Below are 24,794 nucleotides of genomic sequence, written 5' to 3'. Positions count from 1 at the left end.
GCTGGCCCGGTGGCTCAGGCGGTTGGAGTTCCATGCTCCTAACTCCATGCTCCTAACTCCGAAGGCTGCCGGTTCGATTCCCACATGGGCCAGTGGGCTCTCAACCAGAAGGTTGCCAGTTCGATTCCTCGAGTTCTGCAAGGGATGGTGGGCAGCGCCCCCTGCAACTAAGATTGAACAGGGCACTTTGAGCTGAGCTGCGTCCTGGATGGCTCAGTTGGTTGGAGCCCGGGCTCTCAACCACAAGGTTGCCAGTTGGATTCCTCGAGTCCCGCAAGGAATGGTGGGCAGCGCCCCGTGCAACTAAAGATTGAACATCTTTATTTATAGCTCTTCAGTTACATTTTACAAACATTTGGAGGTTTCATTTAGAGGGTAAGAATCCAGGAAGCCTCATGGGCCACAGCACAACTAACATAGCAATGCCACCTACTACTCATAGCATAGGTATACAATAGCCTATACTATGAACTTGAGCAACTGGGCAGTGCCTATCATCTAGCAGACGACCCCTGCCCTCCCACCCATCATCCTTGCTCTGTTGGAAAAGTATCTCTGCCTGCTTCCCTGAGTGCCTTGACCTTCCTGGCTCTGACCTTGAAGTTCCCACCAGGATTCTATCTTGAGTTCTCTCCTCTGACCTCTGCAAACTAAGAATGCCCTCCCCTAGCCTCTTGGGCTGCCATCAGCAGAAATCAAGAGAGCACCCTACAGCGACCCTTGTTCTCTGTGAGATGCTCTCCTCCAACCTCCCTACCTCCATCATCAGAAGTCCAGAGTGAAATCATGAACTCTGTGTGCTCCTGACACCCTGCCTCTCTACCCCCACATGAGAGTTAATTTTATATGTCAACTTGACTGGATCACAAGATGCCCAGATAGTTGGTTAAACATTGTTTCTGTGTGTGTTAGGGTGTTTCTGGAAGAGATTAGCATTGGAATCTGTAGACTGAGTAAAGCAGATGGCCCTCCCCAGTGTGAGTGGATATCACCCAGTTACTGAAGGTCCGAATACAACAAAAACTTAGAGGAAAAGTGACTTTATTCTCTGCCTGATGACCTGAGCTGAAAAATAGATCTTCTGCCAGCAATGCTCCTGGTTCTTCAGCCTTCAGACTTGGGTTGGAATCTCCACCATTGGCTCTCTGGCTTAGGCCTTCAAACTGTACCACCGACTTTCCTGAATCTCCAGTTTGCAGACAGAGATTGTGGGAACTCTCAGTCTCCGTAATCACATGAGCCAATACCTTATAATAAATCTCTCTGCCTGCAACCCTGAAATGCTGATCTCATGAGCTATTTATGCTCTTCATTCTGCCTTCACGTTCTCCTTGCCCATCTGAGGATCCTTTCCGTTTCCACAGCAGAGCATGTCCTGAACTCCTGATACCACCTCACAGACAGAAAGGATGGTCTTTTTCCTGCTTTGTCTCCTGCAGAGTAACCTTTTTATATTACTCTGATTCCATGAGGACCCTGAAAACAAACCCCTGAGAAAACAAATAAGTCATTCCGGAGTGGTTTCTAGTTCCTGTGATCATTTATTCATTCATTGATTCATTCCATAAATATTTACTGAGTATCCACTCTATGTTAGCCCAACGCAAAATACTTTCAGGGGGACTTGCTATAAGGGAAAAAGGAGTGAAAAAAGTACTGGGACTGAGATTGGTAAGTAATGAAGCTAGGCTGTTACATGTCCTGCATCTGTTTCCAAGGGCCAAGCAAGGCCTGGGCTGGATTCCTAGGCCACCTTTCTCACCCTTCCCTTCCCACTTACCAGTTGGGAGAGTCCGTGGGGTTGATGGAACTCTGTAAGAAGTTTGACAGGACACCAGGGCCTTTGAACATACTGTTCTCTCTGCCTGGAATGTTCCTTATCCCCAGTCCTTCCCAGCCAACTCCCACACCTCTTTTCACTCACTTCAACTGCCTTCCAGCCAGCTTGGAAACACCATCCTTGCCCCCATTTCTTTCATAGCAGGAAGGTTCCAAATGGTTTTATTTAATTATTGCAACTTGTTTAAGGATATAGTGATAATTCACTGATATTTTTCTTGATTTGGAATTAGTGCTACATATTTAATATCAAAGTTTTATTTAAACAATAGACACATTTTAAAAGGCAGAACCCATTTAAGAAGTAGGCCTTATGGACTGGAAAAGCATAAGCAACAAAAGGAAAAATAGATAAATTGAGACTTCATCAAACTTTAAAACTTGTGTAGTACAAACAATACCACCAAGAAAGTGAATAGACAACTCATAGAATGGGAGAAAATATTTGCAAATCAATGTTCGATAAGGGACTTGTATCCCAAATATGTAAAGAACTCACTACTCAGAATAAAGAGATAAGCGACACAATTAAAAAATGAGCAAAGGATTTGAATAGACATTTCTCCAAATAAGATATACAAATAGCCAATAAGCACACGAAAAGATGTGCAACAGGATTAGTCATTAGAAAAATGGCATCAAAACCACAGTGAGATATCACTTCATATTTACTAGACTGACTATAATCAAAAAGACAGATAATAACAAGTGTTGGTGAGGGTGTGGAGAAATTGGAACACTTCTACACTGGTTGTGGGATTGTTAAATAGTGTAGCTGCTTTGAAAAACAGTCTGGCAGTTCCCCAGAATATTAAACATAGAGTTACCATGTGACCCAGCAATTCCACTCTTAGATATATACCCATGAGAAATGAAAACATATGTCTATATAGAAACTTCTACATGAAATGTTCATAGCAGCACTTTTTATAATAGTCAAACATATAAATAACCCAAAGCCTATCAACTGATGATTGGATAAATAAAATGTGTTTTATCTATGTAATAGGAGAGTATTCAGCAATAAAAAGAAATGAAATACCACATGGATAAACCTTGAAAGCATTATGCTAAGTGAAAGAAGTAAGACAGAAAAGAGCACATTTTATGTGATTCTGTTTATATCAAATGTTCAGAACAGGCAAATCTATAGAGACAAAAAAATTATTGGTTGCTTATGGTGGGCAGAGGAAGTTGATGGGAGGGAATGGGAGTGAATGCTAATGAGTATAGGAGTTTTTTTTTAGGGGGAATAAAAATGTTCTAAAACTGGATTTGGTGACGGTTATACAACTCTGTGAAAGAACTATAAAATACTGAATTATGTACTTTAAATGGTTGAATTGTATAGTATGTGAATTTATGTCTTGAAACAAAAAAAAGTGGGCCATCAATCAATATTGTCAGAGCTGCTGAGCAAAGGAAATTTTACCCAGATTCTGGCACAATAAGCAGGTCAGGCAGAGAAAGTTTCCTGAATGGAAAAATGTAGCAATACCCGTAATAGTAATAGTCACATTACTAACAGTAATAACTAAGATTGATATGATCCTTATGATTAGCAACGTGCTTTCGCTTTTATTTGATTAAATCCTTCTACTCACTTGAATCATGAGGGAAGCATCATTACACACATCTGATACCTGAGGGAACTGAGCTTCAGAGAGTTTAGAAAAGGGTGAGATCATCTGGGTGGTACCTGCTGGGGCGGGCAGGAGAGCCCTGGTCAACTTGCCCCAACTCATGTCTCTTCACTACGCTGGAGAGGGCAGCGGCCATGTTGTGTCTTGCTACAATAAGATCCCTAGTGCTTGGCAGAGTAGGCAACTGCCACTCTTTGGACTCTGTGATCCGGTATTGCAACGCGTGACTCCAGCTCCTCCTAGAAAAAGGGGACCAAGAAGGACAAGTCAGAGAGAAAGGGCACCCTATCTGTGCAATGTTGCTGGGTGCTGGATCACAGCCCAGTCTCCAGAAGTCACACTGGTTTGAGCCCTTCACAGGTACAGGAAACAAGATGGGAATATCTCAGAACTGAAGGCTTCCCATTGCCATGGGCCTTATGCATGGTCCTCCGCCAGCCAGTGCCCTACTGGGATCTTTCTCAGGGGCACCTGGGCTGTCACAGCCCCAGTCCCCAGATTCCCACCACCTTGAATTACTGGTCAGCATTTGCACCCCCGAGAGAAGCTGCATCCCCAAGGCTAAAGCTTTCCCACAGCCAGCCTGCGCTGAACCAGGCACTATCCAGACGATGGCATGGGGTCCCACAGAGAAGGAACAGCTCATGCAGCCAGGGGTGTCTTCAGGGACGGGACCTGAATAAGACAGAGAAAGCGTGCATTCTAGCTCCATAGAGAGCTTTGTTTGCCCTCCTGCCTAACATACTGAACTGGCTGATGGTTGAGTTTGCTGAGTTGTGTTTCAGATGGTAGTAGGAGAGGGAGCAAAAATCCCGTTTGCTGAGGTTTTCCTTTCACCATGGACCACATGCTCCTTTAGAAAGAGGCTTGGATTTGGAATCATACAGACCGGGATACAAAACTATTTTCTGCCATTCTCTCCTCTACCCAGTGAAAATCTCTCAGGGCTGTAGTGAGAGGAGTAACTTACCCCAGGCTCATAGCCAGTAAATGGCAGAGCTTGTACTCGAACCCCAGACTCTGGATTCCACCTCTACACGTGACTGAATGAGATCATGGAGGGGGAAGAGACGTCTAAACTGCACACAGAAGCACTGGCTATGACAACTGTGGACACCTCCTCCCAGGACTGGAAGCTAAGAAGAGTGGGATGGGAGCAGATGAAGTTTATGTCTCCCATTAGTCAGGGTGGGGAGTGTGCTCTCTGCCCTTCAGAGGGTTTCTGACTTGGAATTTCTCCTGCTTTGCAGCCTGGCTGTGGTCAAGGCTGGGCTGGGGCTCTGGGTGCACTGGAGACGCTGCCCAGATAGCTGCCTGCCCACACACATCTTCAGCCTGTCTCCTTTCACAGCCCTTCCGTTTTACAACCATTGCTGCATCTAGGCCACACCGAGAAGGGCTGGAAACTCACAGTGACCCTGTTCCCCCAACACAGCTACATTGGGTTAGTTAGGTCTGAACATTATTCTTTTGGCGATTCTATTTGGAAGGCCACGTGGAACGGGATGATTTATTTTCCTTCTTTGGCTGTTAATCAAAAGGATGGCCATGTCAGCTCACCCAAGGGCAGCATGTCTTATGAGGCATTTGAGGTTATAAGTACGAGCCCAGACTTCGGAATCAGATAGCCCCCCATTTAACCCTAGCCTCCGTGATTATTTCTGTGTGACCTTCAATCAAGCCAGCTGACCTCTCCATATTTCATTTTATATTTTGAGAGCAGGCAGATGTGGTGGTGCCTTTGGGGTCCTCACACTGTAAAGTGGGGGCAATGATACTTCCTGCTAGGGGTGTGAGGATTCCACCAGCCAGTGCAGTGACGTGCCTGGTGCTGACCGCACTTAATAACCAGACGCTCCTTTCTTCTTAGATTCTGATTCCTTGCTTGGCAGTAGAGTAGATCCATTCAAAAAAGGAAGCGGACTCTACACACCTGGAACCTATGATGGTTTGTTTAGACCCCCCTCCCCCCACTAAGTTCTCTGGTGCATATAGGGGAGGATTTCACTGTGTCTCAAATGAGTCTCAGAGGGAGAAGAAAGACTGGGAAGTGTTGGGGGTATTAAAGACAAGGAGAGAAAAGAGCCAGGTGGGGATTCGACAATAAGTGGTAATAGTCATGGTGCCTCATTTAAATGAACACTTACTGTATGACAGCCTTGTGCTTGGAGCTTTACATATCACTTAACTTATTCCTTCTCTCATCTTCATTCGATTTTACAGATGAAGCAACCAGCTGACAAAAGTCTTGATAAGGCAGTAATTTACCTGAACTTACATGTCACCCATTGCTTTGGGGACAGGTGTGAGCAGTAGAGAGGGTAGAATCTCAGGCTGGTCTGACTTAGAGTTCCCTTCCTGGGGGAGGCTCAGGTCCTCCCTGGCTCATGCCTGAACCTAGTTGAGGCAGGACATATGGGGTCTCCTTGGCCAGAGCACCTGCCTCCCCAGCTCAAGTGTGAGGACCCCAAAGGCACCACCACATCTGCCTGCTCTCTGGGTCTGCTGGCTCCTGCTCCTGGCACAGACCCAATCTGTTTGTGTCAAAGGAAGCAATAAATGCTGCAGTTTTGCTCTTTTCCTTGTGGAGTCTCCTCAAGGTGAAGCAACCCTTTGACAGGCATAGGGCTTGTCTCAGTCGCCCAAGTACTTTCCCATCTGTTATCCTGGAGATGGCATGCCAGCCAGGACTCTCCACCCCTCCCCCTGCCGACACCTAGATTCAGGTCTTTGTGTCTTCCTTCCACAACAGCTGCTCTTCTCGCTTCCCATCCCTCCCTACACCAAGCCCTATCTTCTACCCAGGGACCAGAGAGATTATTCTTGACTAAAACTGCTTTTGTCTCTCCTCACTGCTCTTCGGACTAAGTCAGCCCCTTCACAGGTCATGAGCCCCTCCACAGTCCCATTCTGGAGTCCTCAGGCCTTTTTGTTGTTTTCTTTCTCTCCTACCCCTGCTGGCCTGGCCACAGCACCAGGAGTGACCCATGATGCCATGTGCCTGAGTCACCTGGGCTGGGAAAACTTGGACCTGGAGGCCCTTTTCATCCTTGCCCGCACAAGCATGTCTGTCTAGCCTGGTGATGTCACTGGCCTGGATTCACGTGTAGCAGCTCACATCAAGGCTCCGAGGCAGAGGGTGGGGTGGGGGGTGATGAGCTCCCGCTTGGTCTCCCTACAGAGAGAGGATTACAGGATGAAGGGAGGTGAAGCAAGACTTGGCACGACACACACTGGGGACCATCCTCAGGCCCCTTATTTTCTAGCTGCCACAAGTCCCCCAAAACTTCCTGAGTAAGAAACGAATATGCATCTTTTGATAAATAATGTCTCTAATAGCCAGCATATCTTTTGTTAAATAAAATAGTTGTGTGGTACTTTCTTCATGCCAGGCACTGTTCAAGCAGCCCACATGAATTTGTCTACCTGATGACTTTACCTTATGACAATCCATTTTACAGACAAGAAGACTGAGGCACAGAGAGGTTAAGAAACTTTCCCAAAGCAGCACAGCTAGTAAGTAGTAGTAAAGCCAACCTTTGGCTCCTAAGTCTGGGCTCTTAACCTCTGTGTTATTTTGCCAGCTTGCTAGAGTTAAGCCTGCCACCCCGCCAATGGGCGCGTCATCCTCCTGCAGCCTCTTACTCACTGGTGCTTGAGAAGTGTCTGCAGAATCTCTAGCCCCAGATGTGCCCTCTCAGCCGCGCCTCTCTGTGCTGTCATTTAATATTTCATCACTTTGAGGCCTCATTCTGTTTCTCAGTCGTATTTGATTATTCCCATTCTGTCAGGGAGCAAATTGCAACTGCGAAGATTAGTGCAAGGTAACATATCCACAGAATTGTCAGGGTTGGAAACCAAGTCTTGTCTGATTAGACATGGTATTTATCCCAATCCTCTAGAAGAAAGGGCCAGTCTGAGGGCATGCTGAGGCGTTCTAGGCACGCCACACCGGGCATGTCGGATCTGAAGCACCACCGAGGCACACAGGCAGCGAAGCCTGGCTTGCGGCTCCAGAGAGCCGGGAGGCTGGAAATGTGATTTGGGGAGTCATCTATTGTGGGTGACAGTTGAGTCTATAGAAGAAGAGAGAGGAAGTAAAGGAGAAATTAGGAACTGAGAAGAATGAAAACAAGTCTTGGAGAAGGTCAGTTTACAGGGAGTGAGATAAAGAACAAGGAGAGGAGAGAAAAACGTGACAGTAAGAGCCAAAGAACCAGAGTAATAACACCTATCTGTATATAATTTTACAGCTCACAGTGAGTCTTCATGTTCCTTATTTCTTATACATACACAGACACGCACCCATGCACACACACCTATAGACACATCCAATAAAAACCCCAGAAGCCAGTTTTGGAGCAGGCTAAGACCTCTTATTACTGCCAGTTTGCAAATGTGAAAACTCAAAGAGGGTAAGGGATGTGCCCCACATGTAACAGCTAATAAACACCAGAACTCATATCCCATAGACACGGCCCCCACCATTGTGGATGATATGGAAGGAGAGTGTCAGATCTGGCTCTCATTTAAGGAGGGAGCACATCTGGCCAATAAAAGCCTTTTAGGAGCAGGGCCAGTGGGAGTGGAGGTCCAAGGTAGAGGTAAACGGGTGGAGGAGTGGTGGGGGTTAGCAAGGATGTGGCAGAAGCCAGAACTGACCCTTAATTAAGAAGTTGGTGAGTGGGGAAAGGAGAGGTCTCCTGGGGAAACCAGGAGGCCTCGGGAGGGGTTGTGCCCTCTGCGCACCTGTCCCTTCCCGCTCTCTCTCTCCCCTGTGTCTTTCTCCCCCTGACCTAGTATGTGCCTGCCTATCACCTCTTTCCCTGCCTGCTGGCTCTCCCTCTCCTTCCCTGTCAGACAGAGCCGTCTCTCTGTCTCTGTCTCTCTGCCCTAGTTTCCATGGATGCTTTGCTGTTACCAGGGCTTGTCCTGTGTCTTTCAGCCCCTTTTCCTTTCCTCCTTTTTTCCTCTTCACCCACCCACCTATTTAAGACATTGTTAGTATTAGGTTTACTTGTTGAACAAAGTTTTATGCTACTTGTTTTTCATTTAAAAAGCAGGAGAGCTGAATTTTTTTTGTTGTTTCTAAAAAAGAAAACACTCTCCAAACGGGAGGTGCTTTTTAAATACCATCCTTGATGAGTTTAATGGGTGAATCAGTGTCTCTCAAAAGAAAAAGCAAACTCCTCATCTCTGTTTGATGGTGCCAGAGAAAGAAGAGAATTTCTGGATGAGACAGAAGAAGGGAGGCTGCTTTTCTCACTTTTTCTCCAAGCGAGACAGGCACTCATGAGACAGGCCCAGCAAGGTGCTAAAAAATAATTGCCCTTGATGAAGACATACAAATAAATCATTCTATCTGGCAGAGAAAATTCAAATGTGTCGGCAGAACGTGCAGGCAAGACATCCCTCCAGCTCCTGAGCTCTGAGGACAGCTTTGCTTTGACCCACCCCATGCAGACAGGGCCAGGAGCCCTGCTGCTGCAGCGCACACCCTCCGGACAGGCCCCTGTCCCCCCGAGCTCATTCTGAGAGGGGAAATGGAAGTCAGTGTACAACTCCCTTCCCCTGCAAGAACACACATGGTAGGTGGGTATCACATACCACCTGGTCCATGAGGAGTGCTCCAGGGGGGAACTGTCACAGTTCTTAGGAGTACCTTTACCTTTCCTTCACCCCATACCCTTGAGGGCAATGATATCAAGCAGTCAGTAATAGTGGCTCTCGATGGCTGTGATTTTGCTGCAGCCCCTTCAGGTCACCTATACCCCCGTGAGATGCATCTGAGAGTCCCTGTGGGGTTTCTGCATGAACTCATGCATAGAGTGAAAAAGCAGCCCGTGTGATTCCAGTATGCTCGGAGGGCGGAACGGGCACCCCCTCCTTCTGTACAACCATTTTTAGTGGCCTCGATCCCAAGTCCTTAAATCACTTCTGCAAATATTAAATAATATGTTAGTCACTTTCTTGACACAGCTGACAGAGAGATAAGAGGTTTCCTGTCATCTAATAGGGGAAAAAAATGCCTAGGTTTGACTTTGGGTTTATTGCCTAAGACTGGATTCTTTCATCAGTGAATCATTTTGCTGACTTCTTTCCAAAAGACCTGAGACAAAGGTTGGCACTTTGGGCTGTGCTCACAGATGATGGGTGCTCTTGAGGGCCACTTGCAGGGCAGAGAAGGGAGACAGACACCCACATCCAGGTCAGCTTGCAGCTGGGAGCTGTGAAGGGAGGAAAAATGGGCTGAGTTACAGAGCCTGGGGCCATATTCTAAAGGTGGGAGGCTGTGGAGAAAGAGGGGAAGGAGGTGAAAGAACAGAAAAGAAAGGAGGAGGAAGAGGAGCAGAGAGAGCAATAAATTCTCTTCACCCTCTCCTGGATGCCTACTTCCGGGTTTGCTCTTTTAAAGATATCCTGTCTATACATAGTTGTACAACAAGAGATGCAATACAGACTTAGCATCTGTTGGTCCTGCCAATCTGCCCACAGTATTCTCATTTCTCGCTCAGAACCTTTCTTAGTCTGGATTCCCCTAGAAGCATACCCTGAGCCAGCATACTGACTACTAGGGGAGTAGAAAAGTTTAATAGGGAAGGAAAGGCAGCCAGTGAAGGTGTGGCGAGGGGGAGCTTCATCCCTCTGAGCAAGTCTGGGAGCCAGTGTAGAATACGGACTTGGAGTTATACTACCAAAGAAGCAGTGAAATGGGTGCTTTAGCCACCAGCTCCCATAGTCATTGGTTGAGAACTGTTCCTGGGGGAAAGGGAAGGTGTTAATTCCTAGCACCTGACCCATACAAGGTGTGCTCAGCAGCTGGAGAAAACCCCCAGGCCCAGGGGCCAGATGCTGCAATTGAAGTAGGCTGGAATGTATGGAGGTAGAAAGGGTAGAGACTATATGTGTGGGCCATCAATAGCCTTTGCCAAAGTGACTACAACATATAAGTGGCCTGAAGCTGGGCATAGAGTCCCCAATCCAGCCAGAAGAAGCAAGACCACAGAGCATTTTGGAGCCAGTGAGACAACCATTTTGAGCTTTTAGTCAAGGCTCAGAAACATCTTTTATTTTGAGGGTTTCCAGCATAACTGAGGCGCAAGTGGGAAAAAGGAAGAAAGCAGAAAGAGGCTAGAAGAGAATGGGGAGGATAAAGAGAAAGAAAAGCAAAAGGTGTGTAACTGACAGAAAAGTAAGCATGAAATGTATAATCGGCAAAACTGCCATGAGACATGAAGTGGGCCCCACAGGAGCTGCAGCTGGTAGACATTTGGGAAGGTGACACAAGCAACAAGACTTATGGGAGAAGTACCCACATAGTCTAGAGCAGGGGTGTCCAAACTGCGGCCTGCGATCCATTTTTTATTGGCCCACAGCAAATTCCAAAAATATATTTAGTGTACTTAAATAAACCAGGTGAGGCAACACATACTTCACCTTGAGTTAGTGGCCCAGCTGTTTGTATATTTTACCGCATATGGTCCTTGGTGAAAAACGTTGAAAAAGTTTGGACACCTTTGCTCTAGAGAGAGGTGCTAAACATAGCCATGCAGGACTTCTCAGAGGTTAATGAAAATAGGTCTAACAACCCTTAACCTTTCCAGGTTTATAAAGAAAACAAGGCATTTAAAGGGGGCTCTTTAGCAAAATTATTAAGGTAAGAAGTTGTCAGCTTAGCAAGAGGTGCAGTGATATCTCTTCCCTTTCCATCACCCCAAACCAAGTGACACTGATGAAATTGAGACTAAAGGAAAAGAGGACTGGTATCTTATAGTCCCGATGAGCTGCAAAAATCGTGGGTCTATTTGAGAGAGTTAGTGAGAGAAAGTGACATTTGTGCCCTTGAGATTTGGAAATGTGTTTGAACATAGAGATGCCCAGCCTTGTCCCCTACTGATTTTGGGGGGTGAGAGGGTGGCTTGACGTCACCCACTAAGGCACAACAAAGAGAGTGAGCAGACAAAGACCAGCTTTCGTGTGAAAAGGAAGCATGATTTTCCTTTGGGGTAAATATACACGGAGGAAGATAATTAGGCTTGAAACATGGAGGTGGGACTTTCCAGAGAGGGTCACCTGCCAGTTTAAAGGTGACAGGAAAAGGCTGCAGGGTGTGTTGTTGGGGAAAGTTGCGAAAAGTGTTACAGACATTCTGTCTTTCCCCTGTGCCGAGAGCAGCGATTCTCAGCCTCAGATGCCTGGTAGGATCACTCGTGTTTAACTGGTATTTCAAAACTATACCAATGCCACTAGTTGTTTTTTTTTTTAGAAGCTCCTCTGGCAATTTTTATGTATAGTTAAGGTCTAGAAGATTGAGAAAGATATTAAGGAGAGGCCAAGTGTGTCCAATTATAGTAGACAGGGGAGGCAGAATTCTGTAGCAACCATGGCTCCAGGCTGACACTTGTGGGTCTGGCCTTGTAAGGTGGAGAAATTCATTCATTCATTCTTCACTCATTCATTCATTCTTCACTCATTCATTCAGTCTTCACTCACTCATTCATTCATCAGATATTTATTGACTATTTACTATGTACTGTGGATAAAGCAGTGAACAAAACAGATAAAGCTGTGCCCTCATGGCACTTCCATTCCTGTAGAGAGGGCTCTCTTGATTGGGAAACAGGTGAGGCTTAAGGAGACCCCTCTTGCCTCTGAGATAAGCAATACTGGGGAGCACACATCAGGGTACTAACAAGCTGTCTGGTTAGATGACGCACATTCACAGCTGATTGTAGCCTCACACAGCTGACCCACATCAGGCTGGTGATCATCTGGTGTCCAGGCTGCGATGTCCCCAGACTCTGAGTGCTTGGAGTCTGTGACGTAACTTTCAACCATGGTTTGTTCTCTTACAGCCTCAGCCCATGAAGGTTCATTGTTAGTTTAGTTCCATGTCTCACATGAGGAGTCTGAGGCAGAGCCAGCCCTGGAATTCCGATGTTCAAGCTCCTATCTAGACGGGGTCCTCTCCTACTTCTCATAATGGCCATAGTTAAGCTGACCTTGAGACCAGAGGAAGGACATTCTAGGAACCTGCTTGTGTCCTTCTTTGCCCCAGACCTAATGATTTGACAGCCCTCTTCTTCTTGTCTTCCTTGGGATGAGGGGTTGTTCTGTGCTTTCAGAGGCCGGGATCAGACCCATGGGCCAAGGCTAATGGCTCTTAACCCCATCCCCATCTGTGAACCATGTTTTTCCTGGGAAGAGTAATTAGAGCCTTGTGAAGCCTGGGAGGGCTGATGAAGCTGGGTGAAGTGCTGAGCAGATAGCATCAATGTGGAACGGCATCTTTCCAGCCCAGCCCTGCCTACGGGTCTCGAAAGTGTGGAGCAAAGAGGGTGGAGGCGCAGCCTGGCGTTTGGAGTGCTGTCAAGTGCAATTTATCCTGGTACAGCAGAGCCTTTAGGTTTGTCTCTGCCCTATTTGCAGGGAGGCCCTTGCTGGGTGTCTGCATTCCCATTTCCTGGGTCCTCCCACTCCTTCTATCCCCTTTCCTTGCTTTCCCCTCTTCTCTGGGCTGTGCTCATGCTAAGAGACATCAAATGTCCTGAGCAACACCTGTGCCTTTGGCGACCAAGAGGTGGCTGGACCCCTTGGACCACTTTACCCAGTACCAGGGAGCATAGGCTCTGTCCTGCCCACCTCAGAGCCCTTCAGACCCCCCTTGGGTCCTGAATACCAGCTGGGGACAGTGTGAGCTGCATGGAAAACAGAGCAATAAGAAATATGTGAACACAAAATGAAGTGCCAAAAAATGAACAAACATCCTTTTACCCATTGGTTTAAACCCTTTCACGATTGCCTTTTTGTGGCAGTTGAGTATGTGCCATGCGTGATGCTACGTGTCTCACATGGATTACCTCATTTAATCCTTACAACATGCCATGAGGTAGGTCTTATATCCCCTTTGACACTTGTAAAAACTGGGGAGTAAAAATTTTAGCTTTCCCAAGGTCACACTACTCGCAGGTGCTGGATTCTTCAAAGCCCATGTGTCTACACTGTGTGGCCTGGGGTTTTAGAAACTGTCCTGATACAGAGACTCAGGAAGTGGTTTAACTAGCCCCAAGGGAAACAGCAGGAATACAGCAGCAAACAGACAATTTTCCCATTCAGCCTGGGCAGTGAGCAGGGGCAGATCTAACCAGATAAGCCAAGGGCAGGCAAATGCCGCAGCAGGCCCAAGATTGGAAAGCGATTTCAGCCTTGAGGAGGAGCATTCAGAATCTAGGTCAGGAATTGGGGCCTTACCAGCTGGCTGAGATGTAGAACAGGGCCCCTGGCCCAGAGAGGAGGTGTGGCCCTACCTGGGAATTAAGGAAAGGAAACGGAGGCAGACAGGTCCCCTTTGGAGTGGGTCGGCACAGAAAGAGGAGTGGTGATGTGATGTGATCGTGTATGGAGGGTACACGGGTGCCCATCGCCCCTGACACTTCCTCTGGGGACTGCAGACAGCTCATCCACACCCAACACTCGCGGCCAGCTCCTCTCTCTCTAATAAGTAAGCTTCCTTAAGGACTGCGTGGGGGCACACCTGTATTGCCCTGCTGCTTCCGGGCTGCTTCAGAGGGCAGGCTATCTTTCTTGGTTGTCCACTCTACCTTACTTTCTTTGCCCAGTCTGTGCATACTTCCTCTTCCTCCTCTCCCTATCGTCAAGGACCAAGAATGCATCAAGTTCAGTGCAGAATGGTAAGTATCAGAGAAAAATCACAAGACCCTCCCAGTGTCCCAGAGCCGGATCTTTTGAGATCCTCTTTCCTTCCCTTCTTTCATTCTTTTATGCTGATTGGAGACTCTGCTTCCCATCTCACGATTCCTCTCGACTTATGACATCCAGAATATTTGTTCAGAAGCATAACATCTGGTCACGCGTTTTCCTCCCACCCTCTCTTCCACCTCCCTTTCTTCTTCCTGGTGTCCTGATCACCCACACGAGTCCCCTCTCTAGGCTGGATGGAGGGCAAATCAAAATGCCCGGGCCAGGCAAGTGTGGGAGTAAAAGCTACTGTTGTTGGAGCTAAAGAATTTGCAAGCCCAGGATTTTTGTTTTGTTTGGTTTGGTTTGGTTTTACAACTAATCACCCTGTGACTTGATCAGCTGATTTGCGAATGCCAATATGATCAGCATAGTTAATTATAGGCTATGCCATTCAGGTCAGAACACATGCAGGTAAGCAAGGTGTTGGGGCAATTGCTCTACCTGGGACCTGCTCCTAATAACCCTAACAAGCTTAGTCCCATAGGATTCCTATTGGGCTATAGACTCCCTGCCTTGGGTGGGGTTGGGGAGGCCCTTCCTCTTTCTGAGAGTTAGTTTCCAACAGCCGTGGCAACCAGTGTCATTGATGGGATCCAAAGCGCTTAGAAGAAGGACTAACACATCCTATGACCCTAGACCCACTAGCTTCATAACTTGACCAGCCCTAATCTTAGCAAAAATGCCTCTGTAGTGAGGTAGTGGGGACGTTGCAAATCCTGCCTGTTTTTGGCTTGGCCTTTCACGGGGACTTTCACATATCTGCGTCTTTGGATATGGCTGAAGAACAGACAACTTGGGCAATAACACCTGGACCCAGACCTTGCACTGGTGCCTTCAGTGGCCTGGGCAGGACAGATGGCGTGACTTATCTCTGCATTGAGGGGACTCCGGGCTGCTTCCTAGTCAGGCTAATTCTTGCTTGATCCACTTTGAAATGCTCTCTGGCTGCCCAGTGTTTCTCTCCCTCTCTCTCTCTCTCTCTCTCTCTCTCTCTCTCACACACACACACACACACACACTCACACACTCCTCACACACACACAGACAAATACACACAAATATATACTCACACACTCACACTTATACACAAATAAATACTTACATTCACTCTCACACACACTTACACACACACCCTAGACTACCTCCTCACGTCACCTGTACCACACTCCTCACAGATGTTTTCTTTCTTCACAGTCTAAAAAAGACTGAGAAAAACATCTGTCTGTTTTCCTCTTTTCTTGTTTCCTCCCCCCACACTTCCCCTCCCCCACCCCGCCTGCTTCTCTCTCCCCACCTAATTCTAAAGCAATAGCAGGGAGCTGCAGTCATACCATGTCCACAGGACAGCCTGAATGTTTGTGGACCCCCATTCCCTTTAGAAGTCCCCCTCCTCTATAGCTGTACAAGCCCACCCAGTCTTGAAGAGCCCCTAGGAGTCCCTCCCAGAAGACCCCTCCCCTCCCCTCTTCTCTCCTGCCCCAGGCTGAGGGGTCCTTCTTGCTGCTACAGTAGCACTTTGTGCCTGTACCTACAGACAAATGGATCCGTCTAGGTTACGATCATTTGTAAGCGTTGTGAGAATTCCTCACATAAGAGTCATTCAATTTGTAGGTCAGAGTGGAAATCTGCTAGGAGGGCAGATGGAGTGGGAGTGCGTGGGGAGGAAATGAGGGCAGAGGAGGGAGGGCTGTTGAAGTGGAATGACTGGACAGTTGGGTGAAGGAGTACGCTTCTGGCCTCTGGCCTGTGGGACACTGACACCACTCCTTGGGAAAAGTAGGTGCAGAGTTTTCACTGCCTCAGGGAGTCCCAGGGCCTGCTGGATCTGTCCACTAAGTCCGGAGCCCCAAAGGCAGCCACCCTAGATCTGGACTTTCTCACACACCCCTGCATTCCCAGACTTCTCTGCCCTGGTGACTGCCTCCTCGGCTACCAGCTCTCTGCCAGGGCTGCCCTCCCCTCGCCAGGCCTGACTGCTCAGAACCAAAGGGTTGTCTCTTTGTCTAGCAGGTGCCAAGCACAGAGCCAAGGTTAAGAAGGTCTTACCTCTTCTAGGAACATATCTGCCGTGTGCTACAAGCCCTACAGAGACATAATGCCCTACCTGAGAAGCTTAGCTCAGTGGAGAAAATTCCAGATTTGGAACCACAAGCATTTATAGAGTCCTTACTCTAGTGTGAGCCCTAGACTGAGAACTTCTTCAACCATTATTTCATTTGATATAGAGCAAGCCTTTCAGGTAAGTCTAATTGTTCCCATTTTAAGATGAAGAAGCCAAAACTCAAAAACAAGTTAATTATCTAAGGATACAAAGTTGGCAAATGAGAGAGACAGGGTTAAAGCTCGTGTCTGTCTGACTCCAAGTCAGAAGTTCAAATTGTTACCCCTTCTGCAAACAGTGGCTATAGCTCTCTCCTCACGCCTGCCAGGCCCTAGCTTCCTGCCACCATCTGCCTAAGTCTAGGATACTCTCAAGTGATGGAGGCTAAGGCTTTGAGTCTACTTCATCAAAAGTAGGTGGAGCACCCACTACATGCTGGTCTCCTTTTACTCTCATGTGTTGCCTCATGTGATGCTTACAGCAACGCTTTGATGGAGCCATGCTATCTGGGCTTTTCAAACTGGGTATGCAGTGGTGGGCAGATGGTACATAATGCCCCAGGGAGGGAAGCCATCCTACATTTTCTTAGCCAGTTAATTGTATTTAAATATTGTTTTATATAAATTATATACATATATATCTTATATACACATTAATATTGTGTATATAAATACAGAGGGTGCCAAAAATACACATATTTTAAGAAAGAAAAAATTATTAAAATTGTAATACTCAATATAGACCGATAACAAAAGATGAATACAAGTCACGTTTGACTTCTACAATTACAAGAGGTGCTCAAAGTGGTTACCATCAGCGTCCAGACACTTCTGATTATGGCAAACTATTGCTTGAGCAACGTTGACCAAAGTGTCCACTTGTGTACATTTTTTTGGCACCCCTGGTATATAACTCCTATTTATAACATATTAACTATATTATGATATAATAAAATTATTTTATATAAAATAGAACATATTAATTCGTTGTAATATATTATGATATAATTATATATTGTTTACATATAAATACAGATAAGGAATATATAATTTATAAAATACAAATATATAAACACTATGTATTATGAATATATATATATTTATATACAAATATAAATAAACATATTTATCAAAGCAAATAAATATACAATGAAATAGACAGAAAAAATAAACTTGACTGTGGTAGGCAAAATTCTAAGATGTCCCCTAAGGTTTTCTGGCTCAGGCATATGTGCCCTGAACAATTCCCAGAACTGTGGATTTCTGGGTTTTCTGGCTCAGGTGTATGTGCCCTGAACAATTCCCAGAACTGTGGATTTCTGTTATATTATAAAATCAGTTTACCTTAAGATAGGAAGATTATCTAGGTGGACCTGACATAATCACCTGAGCCCTTTAAATGCAAACCACTTTCTCTGGCTGGTAGCAGAAGGAGAAGTCAGAAAGATTCAAAGCATGAGAGGGATTTGATGTACAGGGAAGTGCAGGGGATGGAGGGTGAGGCGCGGTCTCCACTGCTGAGGTGGAGATGATCATATGGCAAGTTGCTGAGAGATGCCTCTAGTAACTAAGAGCAGTAACTGGTCTACAGGTAGCAAAACAGAAGGGACCTTAGTTCCCACAGGAACTGAATTCTGTTAACACCCAGGGGGGAGCTTGGAAACATAACTCCCCCCTCCCCTCCCTCGTCAATACTCTGGATGAGGGAACAGATACCTGGACACCTTCATTTCCTTATGAGAATGAGGAGAGAACTTAGCTAGTCCATGCCGGACTCCTGACCCAGGGAAACTGTGAGACAATACATTTGTGTTGTTTTAAGACACACATTTCTGGTAAGTTGTCATACAGCAATAGAAAAATAATACATTGGCTTTTTAGAAAAAGAACTATTTCATATGCACTTTTGGCTTGCTGTGAGCTCTCCAGGTTCATCCTCCCTGACCTTTTGGGATTTACTGCTCACACCCACTACAGAGAGAAGCTTGTAACGGCTGCATTCTGGATATACATTTTTAAACAAATGTTTATTGAATGTCTGCTCTCTGTCCATTATTAGACTGAGGCTATAGTGATAATTAAGACAGATAATATTCTCTGCTTTCATAAAAGTTACCGTCTAGAAGCAGGGAGGCTGATAATAAATAAGGGAACAAATAAATGAACAAGATATTTTCAGGCGTGTTAAGTGCTATGAAGATGATAAAAGGGAGTGAAGATATGATTGGAGTGGGGCTGGGGTTGCTAGTTGTGGCATTAGCTGAGTGGTCAGGGAAGCACTCTAAGAGCATGGCATTTTGGCTGAGACCTGAGCAATAAGAAGTAATGAGGAGGAGCTAGTCATGCAAAGAATTAGAAATATCAGTTGCAGAGAGTTGTGAGCCTTCCTGAAAGCAGTACTCTCAGTCAGGAAATTTAACGTTAAGACAATATGATTTTATACTCCATATTCAGATTTTCCCCATTGTCCCAATAATGCTCTTTAGAGCATCTTTTTAAAATGTGGCATTTGGTTGTTAAATTCCTTTAATCTAGTATTGTTTCTCAGTCTCTCTTTGTCTTTTATGATGTTGATATATTTAGAGAGTACAGGCTAGACTGCCCCTCAGTTTGGGTTTGTCTGATGTTTCCTCCTGATTAGATTCAGGCCATATGTTTTGGGCAGGAATATTTCCTGAGTGATGCTGTGCTCTTTTTGGTGTATCTCATCAAAAGGCCCATGATGTCAGTTTGCCCCATTATAAGTTCGCATGCTGATTTGCACGTAATATGAAACCATAAAAGCTTCCTGTCTTATAATGGTGCTTGAAAACATACTTTTCCCCATTTTGTAATTTGTTACCAAGAACAGTGTTGTCCAATAGATATATCCTGCAAGCCAAATATTAATTTTAAATTTTCTAATAGCTTCATTAAAAAAGTAAGAAAAATTGGGTCAAATTAATTTTAATAATATATTTTATTTAACCAACATATCCAAAATATTATCATATCAACATGTAATCAATATAAAAAATTGCCAAAGGGATATTTTAACTTCTTTTTTTAATTATTATTCCAAGTCTTTTAAACTCCAGTGTATATTTTATACTTATGGCGTATCTCGTTAAGACTAGCCACATGTCAAGTGTTCAATAGCCACATGTGTCTGGCACCTGCCATATTGGTACAGCACAGGTCTAGAACATACTACTTTTCAATGTACTATAGATGTATCACAACTTATTTAACCATCCCCATTGCTAGAACTTACTTTTTCTTTAAATTTCCCATTATAAATAATGATGCAATGAAAATTCTTGTATGTATATCTCTCTGTGCATCTGATTATTTTCTTAGGATGCATTCCTTGGGGTAAAACTGATTTATCAAGGTTGTCAAAGTTCAGGCAGTTTTGAGGCTCTTAATGTTGCCAAATTGCTTTCCAAGAAGGTTGTACAGATTTCCACTTGCACCAGCAGTATGTGAGATTCCCATACTTTTATCAACACAGGGCTTTATTAAAAGTACATCTGTCAACTTCATAGGTGAAAAATGGTATCTTTTCGTTGTTTTAATTTGTAGCTTTTAATTTTTAATATTTATATGCTTATTGGCCTTGGTGGTCCTGATTTCTAGGGTTACTGTAGTTTTCCATTAACTTTTACCCTTTAGTGTTGATGAAAGAAAACCCAACATCCTTGAACAGCACTGGAGTAAGCTCTGTGGTAAGAAGTGCTGCATTTAAAATTGACCTCCTAATTTTAATATGGGACAAAGAGCCCAGGCAGCCTAATAGAAGCCAAGTAGCAGCATTAAATTACCAGAGGTAAAGTTAGCGTGGTCGCCTATATAATAGGCATCAGAGCTGGAATTTTAATGAGAAGACTCTTAACCAGGGAAAATTCGATGGCATAAAAAGTAATCAGTGAGAAGGTGACAGTTAGGCAGACAAGAGGCACTGCCCTATGGATGTCCTTTAACCTCTTCTGCAGCCATCCTCTTGCTTTCTCAAGGGGTTCATAAACAAAGCCACGATGGTTGCACAGATGGAAGCTGTGATGGACTCAACAAAATGGATTTGCTCTTATCAAGGCTGACTGGCTGCTGCTAAGTATTCAGCTGGCTGGTAGTGACCAAACCTGAACTAATATGGTATTCTACCCTGGGGGCAATTGGTTGCACTGGATTTCTTCTGCCATCGAGGAAGCTGTGATTTGACCTAAGTTCAATAGATACTTTTTTTTAGATTTGGATTTGCTTTTCTCTTCACTACATGAACACAACAGAAAATAAAGCTACCTTGAACCGTGACCCATTCTAAAAGTTCAGGAAAATTAATTTTGCATTAAAATGAGCAACTGAGAATTACTGAGGTCAAATGTAATACAAAAGCATTATAAGAAAAAAGAGAATAACAATTATACCATCCCCAACAGACACTGAAAGAATGCTAGAATGATGTACCCATAGGTAATATCAAAACCATAAATTTTTATTTCAAAATTAGTCAAAAGACATGAAGAAAACCATATATGAAAAAAAGAACATAAAGTAGAATTTAAAAACTTCAGAAATGAGGTGACAACACTCAAAGGAAAAAATCATAAAGAGAAGAAAAAATACTCTTAGAAATGAAGAATAAACTAGAAGGAACAACAGAATGAATAACCAAAACAGATCATTTTAATACTCAAATTGAAATTAAAAGAGAGAGAAAAAGAATTAGAAAGTGGAAAACATTTGAAGATAAGGAAGAGTTAACATGCAGCTAATAGGAGTCACTGAATAAGAAAACAAAACAAGAGTACGCAACAAATATTAAAACTATAATAAAACTTTCTTAAAAAAAAAAAAGGTATGAAACATATTGAAAAGCACACAACATACCAAAGAACACTGACCTGGAACAAACATCACAAAGATATATTCTAGTAAGTAGTGGCCTTTAAAGAAAAAGAAACAATTCTTTTGGCATATAATAAAAACTAAGGTCGTCAGTCTTCTAAACAGCAATGGTTTGGACCAAAAGATAATGAAGTAATCTATTTAAGACATTCAAGAAAAGAAAACGTGCGCCATATATCCAGGAAGATCTAGGGCAGTTAGAGGGAAATTGACTCCTCCCCCACACACAGCCCCCCTCGCATCCCCCCCTGTAGTAACATCCTCTACATTCTGTAGATTTGGAGTTCCCAAGTTTAATAACAGGTTCCCTGCCCTAAAGTAAATGTTCAAAAGTCACACCCATCTACCTTAGGACTCCAAGTCTTCTTTCCATTCAAAAAGCTAACTAAGGACCCCCGCTGTGATAGTTACCTTTGCCTGTCCCTCCAGAGCCACTCCCGCCCTTCCCCTCCCTGCTGTGTACCCAGGGGCTGGCTCCTGTGAGCTGCATCAGTGAGTTTCCTTATCCTCCAGCTTCCTGTTGGATAATGTCAATGGGAAGTACTGGTGGGCGATGGGAGGAAGGGAGAACAGTGACATCAGGCTATCAATTTCCCTCAACCCCTCCCTTCGGAGTTGCTGTGGGCTGTACCCCTTGAAGAGACCACAGCTCCTGCAGGCAGCTCTCTCTAAACAGCGACCTTCTGTGGCTTCCTGTAATGACTCCCATCTCACACTCTTCCTGGCCGAAGGGAGGTAATGGCTTTCAGCAGTTGCTACACCAAGATGGATTTATTCTTCTTATTTAGGATCAAGCAAGATAAGCACTCTTCATTTGCTAGGTTTCGTGGGCTGATCGTCCACGGTCTAAGCTATCAGTGGCCACTGAGACTTGTACAAAAGCTCAGAGGGCACATTTTCCAGAATCCTGTGAGCTTTTTTTCAGCTACTACTACACACTCTTACAGATACAATGAGAACTATTTCCTCTTGGGGTAACTTGCAAGGTGGTGTTATGTTTCCCTTTCATTGCAGGGTGAGGACAGAGAACAGAGATTACTTCGCACAGCCTCCTCCCCTTACTGCTCTCCTCCTAAACCCAAGAAAGGACTTATGAAACCTGAGGAGCTTTCTCCTCTGTCCTAATGAGAAGAAAATGATAGGAAAATAATAGGGTTAGAGGATTAAACCATTGCCCTTCAGACATCAGGGCTGCTGCCCAGCACAACTTGGACACTGTATGTGAGGTAAGAAAATTAAGGTCGTGAATTCATCCTAGAAAAAGTGCTATATATCTCATTGCTGAATATCACTATGGTCACCTTTGAAGTACTCCCCTTGGGAAGATATTCACCAAGGCCAGCATCTAATCCACCCTTCAAAGCAATTTTGGAACTCTTTTTCTGGAATGGCCATCAGAGCTGTCATCGTATTACCCTTGATGTCGTGAATGTCATCAAAATGTCTTCCTTTCGGGTGGCCGGATGGCCCAGTTGGTTAGAGCTCAAACTCTGAATATCAGGATTGCCAGTTTGATTCCCACATGGGCCAGTGAGCTGTGCCCTCCACAACTAGATTGAAGACAACATGCTGCCACTGAGCTTCCAGAGGGGCCGCCGGATAGTTCAGATGGTTAGAGTGAGAGCTCTCAACAACAAGGTTGCCAGTTCAATTCCCACATGGGATGGTGGGCAGCACCCCCTGCGACTAAGATTGAAAATGGCAACTGGACTTGGAGCTGAGCTGTGCCCTCCACAACTAGATTGGAGTACAATGACTTGGAGCTGATGGGCCCTGGAGAAACACACTGTTTGCCAATATTCCCCAATTAAAAAAAAAACTCTTCTTTCAATATTTCCTTTATCTTTGCGTAAAGAAAGAAGTCAGTGGGGGCCAGATCAGGTGAGTAGGGAGGGTGTTCCAATACAGTTATTTGTTTATGGCTAAAAACTCCCTCACAGACAGTGCCGTGTGAGCTGGTGCATTGTTGTGATGCAAGAGCCATGAATTGTTGGTGAAAAGTTCAAGTCATCTAACATTTCCACATAGCCTTTTCAGCACTTCCAAATAGTAAACTTGGTTAACTGTTTGTCCAGTTGGTACAAATTCATAACGAATAATCCCTCTGATATTAGAAAGGTTAGCAACATTGGTGCAACAATTTCGCGAATTTAATTGCTAGAAGCCGTATATACGTATATACGAGTATGTATCTATTCCAGTAAGTGCCTTTTTACTTAAGTTTTTATTTTTAAATATCTGTTTCTTTGTGGGATGTGTGCATTAAGACAACTTGCCCTCCTCAGGGTGAGTGGGAGTCATTCCTCAAGGGTCCCTAGCTACCAACATAATGTAGGATTTTTTTTCTTTATCTATCCTTTTCCCCTTCTTTCTTTGATTAGAGGTCCACAAACTTTGTACAAAGGGGCAGTTAGTAAACATTTTCAGCTGTGGCCATATGGTCTGTTGCACCTACCTAATTAGCTGTTGTAGCAAAAGCAGCTATAGACATTATGTAAATGAATGAGAGTGTCTGTGTTCTAATAAAACTTTATTTACAAAAATAGGCATCAGGCCAGATTTAGCCTGTGGGCAATCGTTTGCCAAACCCTGATTTACAGTGTTCCATGCAACAGAATCCCTTTTAACTACAGGTAGTCATGGTCAATGAGACATCAGCAGACAACTATGATGGATTTCTAGAAAAGCTTCTGTTTTCCTAATAAAGATGTCACCATTTCCTCTTTCCTTTTCCTTTTTCTTTCTTCCTTTAACGTGATCATGAAGTCTGGAGAAAAAGCAGTCATTTTGTAACGATGAGGTTACAATAATGAGGACGAAGGCCTACATAGAAGACACAAAGTGTAAGTCAGTATTGTGTGTGTGTGTGTGTGTGTGTGTGTGTACACAACCCTCCCTATTATACAGCAAGTTGCTCCTAGATGCAAAAAGAGACCAACAGATTGAAAGAACAGAGTAGAAAGCCTGGAAATTAAAATACAAGTGAAAGGAATCTTGTATTACACAAAAGAAGAGATATAGCAAGTAAGTGCAGAAAGGACAGAATAGTCAATAAATGGTGTTGGGACAATTGCATTTCTAACTGTAAAAAAATGAAATTATATTCGTACTTCATTTTAATTCCTAGAAGGATTAAAGATCCAAATGTAAAACATAAGCCTTTAATCCTATTTAAATAAAATATATGACAATATCTTTATGCTCTTGGGTGGGGAAGAATTTCTTGACAATATCTACCATGAAGAAAAGAGTTATAAATATGGCTATATCAAAATGAAAAACTTTGGCACATCAGAAGACATCATTTGTAAATATGAAAAGACAAAACATGGAAGAAATATTTGCACATGGAGAACTTACAAAGTATCTGTATCCCAAGCATATAAAGAAAGTCTACAAATTAAGAAAGAAAGACAGCAACCCAATGGAGAAATGGGAAATGATACAAACAAGTAAAGCACAGAAAGAGAAAAATTGAAAGAAGCAGTAACATGAAAGATGCTCCCCCTCACTACCAGTCAGGACAAGGCCAATAAAAGCAAGGTACAAGTTTTCACTCGTTTG

The sequence above is a fragment of the Rhinolophus hipposideros genome (genome assembly GCF_964194185.1).
Source record: "Rhinolophus hipposideros genome assembly, chromosome: 10".
Taxonomy (NCBI): Eukaryota; Metazoa; Chordata; class Mammalia; order Chiroptera; family Rhinolophidae; genus Rhinolophus; species Rhinolophus hipposideros.
Note: the sequence above shows the minus strand (reverse complement) of the source record.